Source organism: Lissotriton vulgaris, chromosome 3_1 (assembly GCF_964263255.1).
Source record: "Lissotriton vulgaris chromosome 3_1, aLisVul1.2, whole genome shotgun sequence".
Classification (NCBI taxonomy): domain Eukaryota; kingdom Metazoa; phylum Chordata; class Amphibia; order Caudata; family Salamandridae; genus Lissotriton; species Lissotriton vulgaris.
This window is the reverse complement of record NC_141689.1, coordinates 627,673,239-627,693,280: the sequence shown is the minus strand read 5'-3', so window position 1 is coordinate 627,693,280 and position 20,042 is coordinate 627,673,239. Positions and strand designations below refer to the sequence as shown.

The 20,042-nt window shown below is 44.2% G+C and overlaps 1 protein-coding gene across 2 annotated transcripts in view; it reads left to right on the top strand.

The window, feature by feature from the left end:
- The first annotated feature begins 10,925 nt into the window (after positions 1-10,925).
- The window catches only part of ARB2A (ARB2 cotranscriptional regulator A), a 1,549,567-nt gene continuing 1,540,450 nt past the window's right edge, over positions 10,926-20,042 (top strand). The window contains exons 1-2 of one of the 2 annotated variants that reach the window (XM_086960917.1): positions 10,926-11,109; positions 13,792-13,985. The gene's annotated coding sequence lies outside the window, so the exon portion shown is untranslated. Of the gene's footprint in view, positions 11,110-11,201; positions 11,410-13,791; positions 13,986-20,042 lie in introns of those variants that run through there. The other variant, XM_086960918.1, reaches the window with a different exon arrangement.

The following is a 20,042-nucleotide window of genomic DNA, read 5'->3' as shown; positions in this document are numbered from 1 at the left end:
GGGTGCAGTGTACCATAAACTCAGCAATCTCCTGCTCTTTGATCTTTATCTGACCAGCTGCTGAACAAGGAACTGGCTCAGCGAGGTCAGCCTCGGGCAAGGGAGTCAGTTCGGCCAGGTCACACAAGAGTCAGTTAAGGTGTACGTGTCCCAAGGACTCGTTCGGCTGCAGTCATCGGCCTATGTGAGGGCAACCACACAAAATGGCTGCCGTACACAAAATGGAACCCGAGGGTTCAAACGAAATCCCTGAATACGTAGTGTTCTCATTGATCGATTATGACGAAAACACTCGTAGATACCGCACTCATGATTTGCGGTCCGCTGACAACAAAATCGTCTATATCCGACGATCTTCATTGAACGGGTTCGGAACCACCGAACCACAGACCCTCAAACTACGGAACCACAGACCCTCCTTTTGCCCTTACATAGGTAATAAACCCAAACCCATGTCAGTCTGAATCTAGGTCTATATTCATCAGATCATCGATTTATTTATTTATTTTTTTATTTATTTATTGACATTTGTAGAGCGCGGCGAATACCCGTGGGCGTCTCGGCGCTAAATCGATATGTTGCTGTAGCCTCATCCTAGTACTTAGCAACTCTCTCTGGACAGGTCTCCTCGCACACGAAGTAGCACAGAGGCCACAAATAGCAGGAACACACTGTACGCAGAGACAGAACAGGAAAAGGATAGCTAAGATCATCCCAATGTTCATCAGAATCTTGCATCCCCACGTGGATATCAATCCCCAAAACCATCCCATCAATGACCAATCTCCCTTGTCTATATGTACAGACTCGGAGATCTTATGTAACTTTGAAATGGCCTGGAAGACTGTCGGAGTGTTGTCTGGAATGAAAACGCAACAGCTCGATTTAATCAATTTACACACTCCACCTCTATCTGCTAGTATGACAACAGCAGCAACTCTATTCTGAAGTGTCATAAGTCGATCCGACTGGATCTCAGGAGTCAAGTTACCAAGGGCACCGGCAGTTTCGACTACGGTGGACTCAACCACTCTCGTCAACTGGCGAATGTTCCTGCTGTTAGCCATAGGTCCCCAGAACGGCAGAAAACCCTTAAAGAAATCTTCCAACTCTTGCCCTGCGGTATCTTCCTTGCTGAAGACACCCCTAGCAACTCTCGTCTTATGGTAATCTGCCGCAGCTGAAAAAGTGGGAGGCAACAGGAAAGAAACAAAACATGTGCCCGAGAAGTCAGGGGGCAACCATGAATATGCTTTGTCGTAACAGATGAAATAGGTACCCTTAGCTGCTAAGAACGCTGGGGAAGTCTGAGACGCAAATACATATGTCTCAGTGCAGACACTCTTCCCTAACTGAGCTCTCGGATTCTTGCCATTACCCTGCACACAATAGCGACCCTGATGGGGCACTATCCAAATCGGTGGAGAACTTTTCGCTCGCTGGTTAACACTCAGACTAACTCCATATCTAGTAACGTTCCAACCAATGTATGGTTGTCTCTCATCTTTCGGAATAGTCTCATACGAACTAGTTCCTTTAACCATGTCGACTATACCCTTAGCCAGAGCACTATTCTTCGGATTATCTTTCGGTGAACGTTGGGGATAGACACTATGAGCATAAATGAACATCGTTCTGTATGCCCAAATAGAACCATTAAGGCTGAAAGGCAAAACCAAGAACGGAATACCTTTATCGGTCGTATGGGGCATTAGGCCACAAATCCAACAATTTGTCGTGTTCATAACTAGCTGGTGTTGGTGCAAAAGTTGAATAAAGGAATTGTTAGCAAATTCCAATCTTCTGACTATTTCATGTTCGGGCAGAGGGTGAAAAGAATGAGAAGAAATAGTAGGAGGAGGTGTAGGTTGCGCAGTGGGCATAAACGTCACTTTAAAAGAGAATGTCACATAACCAATTAAAAATATCATTAGACTCAGCAACATAAATAAACACAGTATTAAAAATCGTTTTCTGGTCATTAGTTTGTATATCTTGCTTTTAAAGCTCATTGTTTTTACAGGTCTCTCTAACTCCAAGAACTCCATCCTCACTAAATATGCTGCTCGCGGTGGTAGGGTGTTCTATGCTAAGGAATGCCTCTGTCAGCCCAGGGCAACTCCCTTAGGCCAACCAGAACCTTCGACCTAGTGTCTCCGGCTTGCACTCCAAAGACTTGTCGACCGCGACCCTACAGCTGAACCCGGATTGCGGTTCGAAAAACAAAAATCAGTAGTTCCCCGTAGAAGAGTTAACCTGCAAACAGAAAAATCATAAAAAACGTCATTTACTTTTTATTTGTCCATGACTCTCGGTCGCAAATTATAACGATCTTTGCCTGGCAATGTATGTTCCTTAAACAAGAGTTCAGGCTCAGTAGTGTTCAATCAAATCAAAGGAGGCACAGCTTCTTGCAAAAGATCGTCACTTTCTTTCTCAGTGTTCGTTCCAATCAAACGGGCATCGCTGAATGGCAGAAAACAAGGCACAGTTTCAGTCTCAGAGTCTGGAAGTCCCTTCTGGACCCACCGGTCGTACGGTAAGGGCAACGGAGCCTGTTTGCAATGTACGCCGTGGATCCAGTTTTTCTTGCCTTGTACTCGAACTGCAGAACGTGTAGATAGTAAAACTAGGTGCGGTCCTGTCCAGCGGGGCTGCTCGTTCTTGCTCCGCTGAAAATTCTTCACGAAAACCCAGGCACCGGGTTCAATGGCGTGGCCCGGATCTTCAGAAGCCTATGGCAGAGTATCGTGAACCTGTTGATGTAAGACACGCAGTTTAGCCGTCAGTTCGTACAAGTAATCAAGTAACACAGGGTATTCAAGCTCACTGAACCTTGTCGGTCTTGGCACGCCCCAAATATTCGCCGGGCGGCCAAACACGACCTCATACGGACTCAAACCCATTCACGAATGCACAGTCATTCTTGTGGACAGAAGAGCTAGGGGCAAAGCATCTGGCCATTGTAAACCAGAACTCGCTTGAATTTTGGCCAATTTTAATTTCAAAGTGCCATTATAGCACTCGACTAAACCAGCTGATTGGGGATGATTTGCAGCGTGGAATTTCTGCCTTATTCCTAATCCCTCACATACTCTCTTCATCACTTGACCCACAAATTCACTCCCATAGTCACTCCAGATAATTCTCGGCAATCCAAACCTAGGGAAGAACTCTTTGATAATGGCTTTCACTGTGGACAAGGCAGTATTGTCCTTCAAAGGGTAAGCTTCCACCCATCTAGAAAAGGAACAAACAACCACCAACACATACTTCAGGTTGTTGCACCTCTCCATGTGGATGAAATCTAACTGCAAAGCCTCGAACGGATACGTAGGAGGAGCAAAATGACCAGCTGGAGTTGGAGTTCCTTTACCAGGATACCATACAGTTCTTAACCAAATTCTCCGCACATTTGAGAATTCCTACATTCTGCCAAATCGGAGCCAACAACTTGCAAATCCCTTTCACGCTGATATGTGCCATCCCATGAGCCATTGTAACAACTGGAAGCACATATGCATCGGGTAACAACCATCTTTGATGCTCAGACAAATCGGTCCAACAACCATTTGGAATCCAGTTTACCCTTACTTTCTCTCCATTCATTCAACTCTTTCTCTGTAGCTTCAGCTTGGATGGATTTCACACTCTCAATCGTATCTTCACACATACTTCTATCTGGAACCCATCTCACCGGACCTGCAACATACATTCGGCTCATCACATTTCTTGCAGTTTCTTTCGCGACTTCATCTGCAAACGCATTTCCGCGACCAACATCATCCGTAACTTTCTTATACGCACTACATTTCACAATCGCTACTTGCAATGGCAAAGTAAGGGATTCAAGAAGTTCATTCACCAACTGACCATGTTGGATTTTCGTCCCATGAGAAGTCAAGAACCCACGCTCTCGCCACAAACGTCCAAAACTATGAGCAACACCAAATGCATACTGGCTGTCAGTGTACACATTCACTCGTTTACCTTTCGCCAACACACATGCTCTCATTAATGCAATCAACTCAGCTGCTTGCGCTGATTTATGTGGGATACGTGCAGCTTCAACAATCGTATGCAAAGTCGTAAAAGCATACGCCGCAGTCGTATCACCATTCGGAAGCTTGAAGCACGAACCATCAACCCACAAAGTTCCATCGCACTCTGGAAGAGGAGTATCCCTAAGGTCTATCCTCCCTTTCGTTTCTTCCTCAGTTCTAAGGAAACAATCATGCTGTTCTGTGTTATCTGACTCAGCTGAAATCGGCAACAACGTGGCTGGATTCAACGTGTTGCATCTCTTAATATGCACATGACTCGCTAACAAGGTCAATTCGTAACCCGACAACCGAGCACTAGTTAAATGCTGTGTCTTGGTACGATTCAACAAGGTATCCACTGAATTTGGAACCATCACAATCAATGTATTTTCCATAACCAAGCCAGCAGACTGTCGAATAGAAACAGCCGCTGCTGCTGTAGCTCTCAAACAACTCGGCAACGCTCTAGCTACCGGATCTAAGGTCGACGAACAATAAGCACATGGACGTTGCTTATCACCAAACTGTTGAGTCAAGACTGAAAATGCACATCCCTCTCTTTCGTGGACATACAATGTGAAAGGCTTACTGTAGTCGGGAGTACCCAACACAGGAGCCGAACACAACGCATTGCGTAATTCGGAAAAGCTCTTCTGACATTCGTCAGTCCAAGGAATAGGATTTGGAGTATCCTTAACAGTAAGAGCTATCAATGGCTTCGCTAACAACGAGAAATTAGGGATCCACTGTCTACAGTACGACGTAATACCCAAAAACGCACGTACTTCTCTCTGTGTCGTAGGGACACTCATTTTCGCAATAGCTTGAATTCTTTCTGGGGTCAGTTTCCTTCCCTCCTTCGATAAGAGGTGACCTAAGTAGGTAACTTCTTGTCGACAATATTGCAACTTCGAAAGAGAAACCTTATGATGGAAATCAGACAAATGGCGTAACAACGACAAAGTAGCCTCTCTACAAATCTCTTCATTATCGACAGCAACTAACAAGTCGTCAACGTACTGTATAAGAGCAGCACCATCAGGTAAAACCAACAAATCAAGTTGCGTCTTCAAAGCTTGACTATAGATCGATGGACTCTCACAATAGCCTTGAGGAGCACGCTTAAAGCGGAAACTTCGTCCTCCTAAAGAGAATCCAAAGATATCTCTACTCTCCACGGCAATCGGGATGCTGAAGAAAGCATTCTTCAAGTCAATCACCGAAAACCACGTAGCTGTAGCCGGGATCAAAGTCAACAAAGCGGTGATATCATGTACAACAGGAAATTGCGGGACAACGATCTTATTCACCTCGCGAAGATCGATCACAAACCTGTATACAGGAGGCTTTGAAGAATCAGTTCTCTTCAGAACAGGCAAAACAGGACTATTGCACACATTACCTCTTGTTTCCTCAATCACACCCTTTTCAATGAGATCATAGATGATCGCCAAAAGTGCTCTCTCACCATCACTCGAGCTACTGTACTGTGGAATGCGTGGTAACCTAGCATTTGCTTTCAAGGTCACAAAATATGGCGGAATCTCTAAAAAGCCTACATCGTTTGGACCAGTAGCCCAAAGAGAATCAGGGAGAGAAGACAATTCAGGGGGGAGTCGATCTTTAGATATATTCATCGGAGAGATCACTCTCTTACCCAATGTAAGATGTACTCCCGAAGGAGAACAATATAACGTTGCATACAATCTCTTTAACAAGTCCAATCCCAACAAGTTCTCACCACAACCGGTCGTCAGAATGAGGGGTGCTTCAAATCTACGAGGTCCAACAGAAAGAGGCAACGGAGTAGAAATTGGATTCGTAACCGGGGCGCCAGAAAAACCTACTGAAACATTCTTTAAGCCAGACAAAGGTGCGCTAGGGAGTTTAGAGTGCATAATAGAACTCTTTGCAGCACCAGTATCCAACAGAAAAGGCTCTGACACACCTGATACAATCACTTCAACAAGGTCCACTCTGATCTACTGGAACTGAAACAACTCCCTCTCTTTGTCCATGGCTGTCCTAACAATCATTACCATTCACTTCCTCACCTTCGACGTAGTAATCGTCCGCATAGTACTGTGGCGTCCTACCAGATGCACCATTCTGCTTATCAAAGCTATTCATAGAATTCTGTGGAGGCAAAGAACACGTATTCTGACCACGACCTCTACCTCTAGGCGCTTGTTGAGCACCTCGACCTCTCACACCAGAAGCACCATTCGTGCGCTGTAACAGAACCGGACAACTACTCTTGAAATGGCCCTCTTCTTTGCAATACGCACACTGATTCGGCCCATACGGAAATTGTTGTTGAGAAGACTCGAACCTTTACGAGTTTCTCTGATATTGCTCAGGTTGCTGATAATCACGCTGATTATTACGGGCGGATAAGCTTGCTGTAGAAGAACTTTAGTCTTCAATTCCTTAGTCTTCTTATCTGCTTTCTCTATCTCATACTTGTTCCTATTTTCATAGTACTGGGCAGTAGCCAAAATCTGTGCTGATGTAGAAACGGCCCAAGCACTCTCAGAATCCTTCAACCTATTGCACAATTCGGGAAGCAAATTATGAACAAATTTGTCGACGAACAGTCTTCAGTAGCCATGTCCTGACCACTGTGGTCTACAAAGGTCTCTTCAAACCGCGTGAAAAAGTCGGACACAGTTTCATCTTTCTTCTGCTTGCATGCAGACAACTTGACCCAATTAACACGCACTTCAGGCATTAGAGTCTTCATATAAGTAATAATCCTACCAGGAAGGTCAGTAATCAAATCCTCAGGCTTAGCACCGCCTACTTGTCTATTATCGGCATCTCTAAGATTAACCCATGTCTCACCTAATTCATGCGCATGATCCGTGTGACGAATCTTACCCCAAATAGGCTGTGGAACAACATTCCCAAACAACATGTCTATGTCTGCTAAATTCATGATACATGAACTCACAGTCTGAGTTAGCTCCTTATAGTACCCTGCTGGATTTTTGCGCGGATCAGGCAAAGACTGCTTAATAGCTAAAACTTCAGCACGTTTCCAAGGAACATGTACCCAAACACGCTGAAAGTGTGCGGCAGCATTTGCATCAGCAGGTCTCCAAACTGGAGGAACCTCACGCATCGGATATTGACGCGCTTTTCTCCCAACTGATGAATCAGGCTCAAACAACCGGTCAGAAGGAGATGCATTACGTAATGACAACAACGTCGCAACTGCTTTCTCAATGCCGAGACCCACAACAGTCCCTTTCGCAAACTCGGAACATACACGGTACAACTCAGGCGGAATTTGACCTACCTCACTATCTTCCCATTGCTCACTTATGAAAGAACACATCATATCAAAGACGTACCGTTGTTTCGGTGCTTCCCATTGATGGAAAACATCCATAATACCCTCAAGATCATAAAACGTAGGATACGTAACCCATTTACGCGCTATGTGATCCAACACTGTCCGTTCATCAACATTAGGCAATTAACTAAGCGATTGTCTACGCTCGGCAACAGGAGACATACCCAAAGAACCCATCAGAGGAGAAAAAATACTAGTAACCGCAACAGTCATTCTCTGTCGAACAGAAGGAGAAGGTGACAAAAGAAGAGGAGACGGAACAACATGAGAGGAAACCAAAGTCGGAACAGTAACAGGAGGAGTAAACAAGACAGGCGTAGGAGTAGCAGACGAAGGAGAAGGCAAAGTTGGTGGCCCTGAAGAAGGCAACACCAAAGGAATAGTAGCCAACGGAAGAGGAGCTGGCTGTGGAGGAATCACAGGTGGCAAAGCAACCGGAGGTTGCGCAGCTATAACTGGTGGTGGTGCCGTAGCATCCTGTGCATAAGGGGGTGGCGAACTCAATAGATGCGACATTAAAGGATCTTTCGCAAGATCTTTCTTTTCTTCCTGCTCTTTAGGTGGCAAAGCTGGGTAGCACTTATCTACCGCTAATTTCCTGATCCTAAGCATCTGTTCGCTCTCTTGCTCTTCCTCATTATCCCTAAACTGTATAGCAGCTTGCACCATTCACATACCTCGTTCACGTTTATGTTTCTCCGCTAACTTAATTTCTTTCTGTTTGGCTTCTTTTCGCCATAGGCGGAAAGAGTCAAAAATTGCCGGCCGGGCTTTCTTCTTGAACAGTTTAACTTCGAGATTGTCTAAAATCTCTGTTTCAAAGCTACCATAACGGGGCCACTGTAGGACACCGTCTTTTCTCGTATATTTAACCCACATGTCATTATATCCGATGGGGCCCACTCCATGTTTTACGTAAAGCTCATATGTCGGAGTTCCAATCGGAGGAACCGGACACGAATCCTCCAACCGGGAATCCCTAGTACAACCAAAACCAAATATCTTTCCAAGTCTGCTAAGACCAGGCATCTTCGCTCACTAGTCTAGCTTCAAACTTCAAGGGAAATCTCAAAAACGATAACCTCGTGAAAACACGAGTCCCTCGGCTTTGGGGCCTGCAGGTACCAAATCAAAGCGATCCCGAAGGATACCCAAACAAAACTAAGGAATGGGAGACGCTCCACTCATACTTAACTGAAATGTCGATGGCGTCACCAGAAGACCCGTCTATTGTCTCGCTCTACATATCGTCTATGGCTCCAAGACAGGGCGACAGTCAGGGCAGCAGTCCTTCGTAGCCGTCGGAAGGCGGGAACCTTGCAGCAAAGACTTTTGGACCACGACGACATACAGGGATCGATGAAGTGGCAGGCCTTCCTCCAGAATTTCCACAAGAAGCTCCTCACGATCTTTAGGCTTGGACCGGTACCACTGAAGTCGCCCAACGTTGGGCGCCAACTGAAGAACCGGGTTTTAGAACCCAGCGGCGCCAGGGAAAACGCCTGATGTCTTAGAGTTCCCCTGCCTCGGCAAACAGAGACACAGGACACTTCTTGATGACGTCAAAGACCAAAGTTTATTGGCTGCAACCAGGAACAGAGGTCTACGAAGCACAACACGGGTGGTTCGCTAGAGACTGCACAAATTCAATGAGCGAAGCATGGTCTTTTATGCCAAAAATCACATTCCAGGCTAGCATCAATTACATACAAACTAGCCAATCACAGTGTGACATTTCAAAAGTAGCGCATGACGACCATCCCATTTTCCTTTGTCTAGCCCACCAGAAATGACCAAGCAAATTCCAATATCCTGTTCGATCAGGCCGGACAAACCCATCATAAAACCTCAACCCAAGTCAGTGATTAAGCCATAAAGGAAGGATCAGAAACAGATGAGAAGCAAGATAGAAGGGTGGATGCAGTTTACCATAAACTCAGCAATGTCCTGCTCTTTGATCTTTATCTGACCAGCTGCTTAACAAGGAACTGGCTCAGCGAGGTCAGCCTCGGGCAAGGGAGTCAGTTCGGCCAGGTCACACAAGAGTCAGTTAAGGTGTACGTGTCCCAAGGACTCGTTCGGCTTCAGTCATCGGCCTATGTGAGGGCAACCACACAAAATGGCTGCCGTACACAAAATGGAACCGAGGGTTCAAACGAAATCCCTGAATACGTAGTGTTCTCATTGATCGATTATGACGAAAACACTCGTACATACCGCACTCATGATTTGCAGTCCGCTGACACCAAAATCGTCTATATCCGACGATCTTCATTGAACGGGTTCGGAACCACCGAACCACAGACCCTCAAACTACGGAACCACACAGACTCGGAATCGGTGGACATGTTCCACACGAGGCTGCGCCGACTGGCACGCGCGTGTCCGTTCACCAACCCGAGAGAGGAAATTAGAGACCAAATCATAGTGGGGTGTCGATCCAAACTACTGAGGAAGCTCATACTCCGACAACCCGGAACATCGTTAGATGAAATCTTGGTCCTGGCACGCTCCCACGAACTCTCTGTCGCAAGAGCGGAGGAAATGGATGTGGCCCTGAGAACGCCGGTGGCAACACCAGCTCAGGCCCGGACACAGCCGATAATCAAGGAGGAAAAGGTTGAGGCGATCCAGAAGAGACCTCCGAGGAACCACCAGCGCACCGCAACCACTCGAGGAAATCAGTGCGATTACTGCGGCGAAGATCATCCAGCGACCGCAACCTGCGGGGCAAAAGGAAAGACATGTTTGAAGTGCGGCCGGCTGAATCACTTTGCAGCAGTATGCCGTGGAGGGCGATATCGGCCAACAATAAAGAAAGCGGAAGACCGCTCGAGGTCTTTCCGGCTAAAACATACTGACCGAGTCTGTGTCCTTTATTGCCGCTCCGGGACCACGTGTATGGCCTAGTAACGGCCTTCCACACATGGTACAAAACATGATAAAGTCCCTTAAAAATTAAAATTTAAAAAATCTGCATTCCTTTAACATGCAACAATTTTGACAATAATAAGTCACGTTATAGGTTATAGGTTATCGAGAGGTAATGATTCAAAAGGGAGTTGATGGAACAATACTTTTCTAAGATCACAGTTTGGTTAAGCAGAAAAGCAGGGATTAATCCCATGTTTTCTGGTTTCACTTTGCACAAATCAGCCAGTAAATAGATACTTATTCGTCTCCTTTTTACCTCAAAGGTTAATACTTTGTTTTTTAACTTTGTGTACCAGAGTACAGCGAGGGTGGCAGTCAGAGCTCGGCTCGTTTATGGCTCGAGGTTTCAAGAAGACCTCGAGCTGAGCCCACTGCCCGGCATCTGGACTGAGCTATAACTGGCTTGCCTCATCTTCAGCCTGCTGTGAAAGCCGTACCATATTTCAGCCCACGAGGTTTGTCACCTAAATCATGTTAATTTCTAAACACTGTTCTTTCTCGTCGCGTCCTTTACAGTCTATTGTCATTGTTTTAAGGGCTGGGCTTGTTTCGGATATTTTTTGGCAAAGACTTGTACTTGTTTTAGTCTTGTTTTCATGGGTGGTCGTGCTTGCTTTGGATTTCTGATCTGGCAGCGCAGCTAGCGACGAGAAAGCAAGTGCTGACTCTTTACTGAGGGTTCGCGGAGGCCCAGTCATATACTTCGAGTGAGAGAAAGGCGGGGCCTGCGTGACCTGGTTGCACCAGTGACGCAAGTAAATAGGCTCAAAGCTGGTAAGTGGACCGGTCGCCAAGGATGCTCACTCTGACTGGCCTCCAACTCAGCCACTCAGTAGCTTTTGTGGCACCCGGTCTGTACTTTCGTCACAAGCGCGTCATCATTTGCTTCCTTCCCTTCCTCCCGATTTCCAAGAGTCCCTTCGCGGTCCTAGGGTCTCCCATCTGGGCTCTGACACTGTCAGAGGCATTACGGTCTCAAGGTGTAGACTGATTCCCACGTTTCCCTCCCCTGTCCGATCCTACAAACCCCAATTCCAATATTCACAAGCCTGCGACGGGGCCGCTACGAATGCGGTGAGTTTCATTCTCACCCGCCAAGAGGGTTGCACAGAACGATGGGCTCTGCAACCCCACCCCCCAAAAAACGTCAAGTTGCCTTCCCTCCCCGTTCTTGTTTGTCACCTTCGTCCAACCTATTTTTTAGTTCGTTGGATTCCTAATCTTTTCGTTTTTTCTTTTTAACATTTGGAGTTTGTGGTAAAAACAAAAAGTCATACCATCCATTGCGTTTTTGACTAAAAACCCATAGAATAATGTAAGGTGCCTCACGTGACGTGCTCACTTGAACCGTCTGATTCGGGGATGGAACTCAGCAGCCTACGGTCACACTGTACATTTCATGGCTTCTTAGTTCTCTTTACCTTTCACTTAACTGTGACATTGGGCTGCTTCAGATTTGAACCCAGACAGTGCAGAACTGTTCAGGTGCTAACTGGCAGGCTGCAGTAACACTCCAAAATTATTTGGAATTTGCAACATCTTTTTGGAACTTAAGTTATTTTCTATGACGTCCCAATCACAAATCGGTCCTGGGTCAACACTTCATTAGATAGTAATACATGTGTATCTACTTTTTTATGTGTTGCTTCTCATGCCCGTTTAGTTTTCTAGGTAATTGTATTTTCTGTCTCATATTGGGAAGAAAACGTCCATACTATAAGTGTGTAGCATCTTCAGGCATTGTGTAAATAAAGTTAACACTAATCGAGCTTAACAACTATTTAATGCCTAATTTCAGGCTAGAGGCAAATTCATAATATTGACGCAGCCCACCTCCCACCACACTGTGTCCTTAACACAATAAACTGGCATACCACTCATTCTGGGTTTTTGGGTGTACATGTTAATCCAGGTTCGATAGTGAATACATTGCTTATTCTAATGTACGGGAGGCAGTAATATGCACAAAATTGGTGGCGATCAAGATTTGCACCCTCAATGTCTTCCCTTTGTATTAATTGAATTTTAAATGAACATACTTTTGACAGCATTACATCTGAATAAAATTAATATATGAGCATTTCCGTGTATAACTTTAACCCAGTACTGGAATCCAATATTAAAACATGGCCTTAGTAAAAGGCAATTTCTCTCCTTCCATCCCCACAAACGTATATCTGCATTGTATAGTGTTGATAGGTGATCAGATTCATGGCTGTACTCCATTTGTAGTAGTTTGGCATTCCCAACAGCTGGAAATCTAAAATAGTTCGTGTATTATCAGTAACCGTGTTAACAACTCAGGCCTTACTTTCCCCTGCAAGTCTTCTGCAAGGACACGTAAGAAGTCACACTGAAACTTTTACAGACCCTGTTTCTGTCTCGGATGTTATCACTGTAGTTCTTGAGTTAGAGATTTAAATAAATGTTTTGTTGACAGTGAACTATGTTGTGATTCAGTTTTAATTTACTTTTGGACTTGCTTTGTGGTTATGGTGCGCATTCTGTTGAGTCAGCGATAATGGCAGGCATGGTCTGGCCACGCATGTAACTTTTGGTCTTTTTCAAAGCTTCTGGTTGCCCTCTTGTTGACCCAGAAGGGAAACCGAAAGACCACCACAGGAAGGCGTTGTCAAAAGTAACACCACCACTTTTGCCCGCTATAGAACCCACTTTAAAACCACACGAAAAAAATACCCGAAAGCCCCGGTTCGCCTTTGCAACCGATTTACATACAAATGTAGCTTAGTTTGCTCGTTCCATTTGAACGGCAGTAGTGCAAATACGCTCACAAATGTGCCTGATTCAGATGAATTAATTAAATGATCCCCGAATTTCTGTATAGTCCACTTAATTTCAATTAAGTTTAAATTGCATTAGATTTACAGTACATTTTTACATCGTTGACTGCAGGAGAACTGTGATAATGACTATTATCACATACTTAATAACTGCTCATATAGTTTTTGTGAGGCACACGGTTTACAAAGTTGCAAAAAAGCGAATATGTGTATCTACTGTAACAGACCTGCCAACCTTAGAATATTTTTCACTTTTTGAGTGTACAGGGATATGGGTGCATGGTCTTGTCAAGGGGACGTGGTGGAGCCATTGCAAGTGACATTTTGGACATCCTGCTTTCCCTAAATAGCCATCTACTATGTCCCAAATCAATACTCGTCGACATTCATTAGGCCACACCTCCCATATACTGGGAAGGTTTTAATTGAAGATTAGCTATGTAGAGTGTGACAACCTGAGCTGGAAACCCCTTGTAAGCGTTGTTTTCAAGATCATAGCGCAGCCTTATGATTATGATGAGGCATGAAACTGTGACTCATTTACTGTGTGGTAGTGTAGATGTGTCTGAAAGAGAGTGCGTCTGTTCTGAACATTGGACAAGTTAACCTCCAGTGTTTTGGCATAACCAGTGACACTGTTCTTGTTTCCTGACAGGTCACAGCTATGTGGCTGAAACAATAGAGCACACGTGAACTAATCCTGGCGTCCTCTGCCAGGCAGCCCTGCTCAAGTCGCCAACGGCATCATTGCAGACTGACTGGCAGCAAAGTGCAGCACCTTTGTCCACTAACCGTGACACCAAACTGCAGTTCTACACCTTCTTGTCCTGACTGCAGCAGCCACTTCTGGTAGGTTCTACTGCAAGACATATGGAACTGGGCATTGCATGTGGCCGCACGCGCACATGGGACCAGGCATTTAACTGTGCTGCTGAAGCCTAGAACTGGAGGAACAACTTGTGTGTGCTCTCTTCCCCTCCAGTGTCCTTGGCGGTGAATATTGATGCGCCTCCTCTGATACTTCTTAGTTGGTATAGCTAAGCTGAGTACAGATTTCTGTTGGGCAAGTTCTACTGGTTTCCTGTGCTTCTGCCCTAGTAAGCCTTATATATGGTGCAAATAACTTCATATTTTCATCCACTAGAAGCTGGTGTAGATGTTTCAGATTCCTAGCTGGGAATAAGCGAAGAGCTGAACATGGGTCCGACCCCAGGGCATACCATTATGAAAGGGGGGGGTAGTAGCCAGCGGTAAGTTCTATTGCATAGCAAGCTTATGTTAATTTAAGGAGTTGGTCTTCAATTTCAACTGAATTGCAGGAGAACTAGAGCAGTTCTGCTATCAATGTGGATATTGTTCCATAATCGAAGTGATGGGCATAGACAGGAAAGACTTGACATCTGGGCGTTCATTCTTGAATTCGTTGGTCTCCAGTACATCATTTCCATAGCTGCACTGTTGCAGGTTAAGGCACACTATGGCTGATTGGATCGGGACACTTTGAAGCCTGTTGATGAGCTCCTTAGGTAGCCTTTTGTAACTAATGTAACAGTTGTTTAAAATAGGCTTTTTTTAGCGCCACCTGGTGGCCATCAAATAGGCTCTTTTTTAGCTCCACCTGGTGGTCAGTTTAGAGGCATAGGCAGCAATCTCGAGCAGGGAGATCTGATTGATTGACAGCCGCGTTGACCTTGCTAATTAAGGAGATTTTAGAGTCGAATTTGACTCCCTGGTTCTTAACTTTAATTGTGATGGTTGGTGTTTCTTAGTGATTGGTGGCCCCTTAATAGGTGGCAAGGTGAATTCTTGCCCTCTCAAAATCAAAATTTCAATCTTGGCTCAATTCAGGCAAAATAATCTCTGTTTTATCCAGGTGCATGTAGATGTCGAAGAGCATTCTACAGACGGGTGACCACTTGGTAACTCCTTTTGACGCCTTTCTTGGTGATGCTCTCATTGATCCAGTCCATAATTGCTGGCTGCATTTGAAAAGGAAGGACCACATATATTAATAGACCGAGTTGGCGATTCCACCCTAATTCCCAAGTTTGGTCAGCAGTATGTCATTGTCCATGGTATTGTAAACTGTTGAGAGGTCGAGGTGAATGTGGGTGTGTTCTTGTGTGCTCCCACCCCTTTCTGTTTGAAAAGGCTCCCTTGAGCCATTGAGCTGATGAACTTGTGCGTGTGTGAGAGGTACTGATACCTGAAAGGATTGTGACAGCCTGCTCAGCAACCCCAGATTAAATTTGTTTTTATCTCTACCGATGAAGGATGATATCTTGAAACATGTGTCTAGAGATTTACAGCACTAATCTGCACCAACTTTGGTGGAATATTCCAGTAAATATTCAAGTAAGCATGTACCATGAACTGGATTTGCCATAATGCTAAGGGGAGAACTGTGCTCGGAGGTGAAACAGTGTGTTCCTACCGCTTTCTGTTTGACCACAACATACCACTCTAAAAGTACCAACATTATATTCTCATACAGTTATAAGGGACCTATAGATGGCAGGTTTTTTCAAACAATCAATAAGCTGGACCAAAATGCTTTAACCCATACAACACAAATTATGACACTCACCGTAAACCAGATTGCTCAATGTACCACATGAACTAACACTACCCATATGCAACCCACATAGCAGCCCAAGTAAAAATGGATGAAGTTAGAGGAGTGAATGAATGAATGAATTTCTTTATTATGCATGATTAATTAAAACCGTTGCATACATTAAAACATATTATAAAACATCTGATCATGTTTACTTAAAAATACTGTTATATGGTCCACATATTTAATTTCAGTTACTCATTAAAAAAGGCAAAGTAGTGATGGAGGAGGGCGGATGTCACTGTTATTTGACTTCTTCAAAGTGCCATTTTTGTCCTTTTACCAGTGGGACGTAGTGTTGTTGTAAAAAGGGTCATGGCCGGTGTAGGGAGAATCCTCAATGTCATTGCCTTGACTCTTGTTTTCTATCGACAGCTTGCGACATTTCGTTAAGAGGAACCTCTACGGAGAGTTTATAATTTAATTCACAGTGGAAAGCCTTTTTTACCACTTTTTACTATTTTAAGTGTAACAAAAGTAGGTAGAGATTTTTAGGACATTGGCTCCGTTAGTGACTCTTCTCCCTGTTGTTCTGTTTACTGGGTTTATCCATTTGGCAAAGCTTCTGTTGTTGAGTGTTCCAAGGGCAACGTACGTGAATCTTTCAGTTGCTTAGTTGTTATGTCGAAAAACTTTGTTAGTCGACAATTTAGCTGCACTCTCTCTGGGTTGAAACACAGCAGAGCCGCTTGTCTACGAGTCCTAACTCCATATTGGTTGGACACAGGTTTTAGAAGGCTTATTCTTATGTCTCTTAGGTTATTGCAAGTGCACATGACATGTAATAGGTCCTCCATTGCGCAAAGGCGACAAGGCTGATCACCGCCTTTTCTCTCCCAAGGGGGAAGAAACTGATTAATTGCACCAATCCCCAAGCGGAGTTTTAAGAATTTTTCCTTTGTAGTTGTTTTTATTCCGATTTTCAAGTAAGATTGCGGTTTTAGACCTTTATACTGTTCATTACTACCCAACCGTGAGATCGTTTGGATAGCAAGTTTTTATCTTCTGCAACTGACAGTTGTCGGGATACCTTTGTTACATTTTTTTTAAATACAGAGTGTGCCACTGTAATACTCCAGAGGTCTGTCAGTCCTAACAGTTTGATTGAGTCCTGCAGGTACTCGCTGGCTGGTGATTTTGTAGGACGGTATAACTATGTCCATATATGGCTGTTCAGGGATCCTTCTGCTGCTTCTTTGAGTTTATGCCAGCATTTTACGTATGCCCCCCTTCTTTCGATTGATTGTTTTTGTAGCCCAAACTCCAACCGTATTTGGGCCGGGGAAGCATACCTTGGGAGGTGAAAGATGGATCGATATGCGTTAGTTATTGTATTTTCTACAGCTTTTGCGTCTTTGCCCTTCATTGCTGAGCTACCGTATGTTATTGTAGGATGAAGTTTTGCTTGCAGGACTTTTATTAATGGGTCGCGTGTTAAGTCCGGCAGTAGCTTCTTTAGAGGTTATATTGCCAAATATATCATTACCCCTTTCCTCCGTATGGATTCTATCTGTAAAAATGGATGACAAAATGAGCTACCACTAAAGAAAAAAAACTTTGTATCAAGTGCTGTATAAACAGCTGCACATTTATGAAATATAAATTGTTATTCTTGCATATCTAAGCAACAGTGGAAAGCCCTTGAGTTCTTCAAGTGCAAACTTACCAAAATCGGCAGACCTATTTTTAGTATCTCAGGTTGGAATGATTACTCTCCCTATTTCATCAACTACATTTCACAGTTCCTTTTTCTCAGAAATTGTTCCTATCCCCCATAAATGCACCATAGTTAACCCCAGTAGGGGACTGTACAATAAAATTCCCAATAGAGGATAGCACAATGCCAGCTGCCTCTGCATCCACTTCCAGCATTTCAAGGTGGTAACATTTAATTAGTATGCTGTCCTTCCTCCTTCTCTCATGACTTCATAGAGAAAGTAGCAATTTATATACTGTGTTTGTAGTTTACCTACTGCTGCATTTGCACTTTTGGAAGCCAGTGGTGGTTGAGTGGTATTGCATCTGTGCCATTTTGGTGGTTGGGGTTGCTCTATTCACCTGGGCCCTCCCCTCTCCCACCTACTCCTCTACAAATTAACATAGAGCATCAGCAGTGAAAGCACATTACTGACATGCCAACTAGACAACGCGCCAGGGTCAAGAGCACTGCACTGCTTGTTTCTCAGTTGACATACTACTGAAGAGAATTGGAGGTAAAGCCAATCTCTAATGCACTCGGGCATGAGATTGTTCCTCTGAAAAACAATTGACTTCTAATAACTTTAGGAGACCATAATATGTTAATTGTCTCTAATCTTTCTTTTTCTTGTGATAGTTTAATGTGCACACGTAGGTGGCACACTACGTTGTATTAAGCCAGTCTAATGAACATTCTCTGGTTGTTTGTGTTTTTCTTTCCTAGGTTCCTTCAGGAGCAGCTTAACGGCCCGCCCTGACAATTATTGTGGGTATCAATGTTTTAACAATCACTGTCACGTGCACTTCACCTTTTACTATTCTTGTCCTGAAGAAGTACACTTGACCGTTTTGGCGACAAATGCTCGAAACATGTTGACCTTACACCTGGGTACAGTGTGCCATTGAGACTACACCATTTTATGGGTTTTACTCTGGCAAGGGTGTCGCTAAATCCAATCTCTTTTTTGAGATTCCCCTGTCAGTTTTAATAATTATGCACGCACTTTCATTTCCCACATTGCACCCACTCTCCACACGCCTGCATGCATCATCCGGCAAAATTAAAAGATCTCTGCCAAGGTGACCCTTCGGGGTACCCGTAGGGAATTGCAGCGCCGGCCCTACGAGGACAACACCCGATGATGAGGCATGACACCTTACGTGGTGTGTGAGGGCAATAGGAGGCAAGACGTGTTCTTCCTCTCTACAGTGGGTCCATTACAACCTAGGGTCCTGCATCTTTTTCCTCTTTTTAAGGCGTATAGGTGACTTTTTGCTCCTCGCCATAGGAACAGTGCCCTCTTTTTGGTTTAAATCTAATTTATTGCTCCCAACCATTCAAACCAATCCTGTTAAGGCACATATCCCCATTTCAGACTCAATCAAGGCTTTTCTTGATCAGGAGCTTACATTGATGGGTCATTTTAAAAAAGAAGTGACTTCTAGTCTTTTCTGAGGTGGAGTTATGTGTCGAACACATCAATCAGTTGCTTGATGACTTGTTGATTTCACCTTTCTCTCCTCAAAGAGGCAGAGCTCGGCTACTTTCAATCTTCTCTTTGTCTGATTATTGAGCATTTGGAGTGGTAGATTAACAATTTAAGGGAATCCTAATTGGAACAGACTTGTCATTTAGTGATGGCCTTTTGGAGGAGGGTGTGGTCTTCTAGCTTAGCCTCTCTCATCAGCATTCGAAATTGGATGTATTGTTAATGCAAAAGACCCTCCAGGTCTGGTTAGCTGTGCTAATCTCTGTGAACCATAACCAGGCATCTCAGGCTTTAGGTATTGGGGGTATTCAATCAGATTTTCATTTACTAAATAAAATAAGTATTGCTCCTCCGATATTAGAGCCTTGCTCCAAATTATCCTGAAGCGGATAGTGCATTTGCTTAGTCCTTGGGTGCTGAATCTTGAAGTGCATGGCAGCCAAAGCAGGCTTACGTGTCACATAGACCAATGTTTTTTGTAAGACGGGGCCACCGTTACAGGAGATTGCTTCTTATTTAGACACTGGCAATCAGGGTCTCAGACAATAAAGAATAACACTCTTAAGTAATTTAAAAATAAAAACGCGAAAACACATTTGATGACATCTGCCCAAGTTTTATCTTTTCCTGGTAGTTAGTAGGCAGCGCCAAGTTTACTTTTCCCCAAGTGATTTGTGGAAGGAACATTCGTGAAAATCCGCCTTACCTTAAAAGGATATTGACCACTTTTTTATGATGTGATAGCTCTCTCTTCGTTAAATATTAGCTACGATTTGAAGACTTTATGATCCGTTTTTAGAGGCGGAAGGATCCTGAGTTGCCATCAACTTCGATTTTGCAACATCAGTGGGTGTAGAGCTTTGAAAGATAAATATTGACAATTTTGGTGATCCATTAGCTGTTATGCTTTTTCAGAAGTCCTGGCTATCAGTTTTCCCTTAAGTTGATGGCTTTGCTGTGGCGGTGAAACATGCTGCAGATTTAAATAGTGGCAGGCTGTCTGGTGGGCTGCTTTCTTTACCCTCAACAAAGTATTTAAAATCACTCTTAAATCTAACAATGATTATGATTGGACAAGACTGAGTTGAAACAAGGGAACTA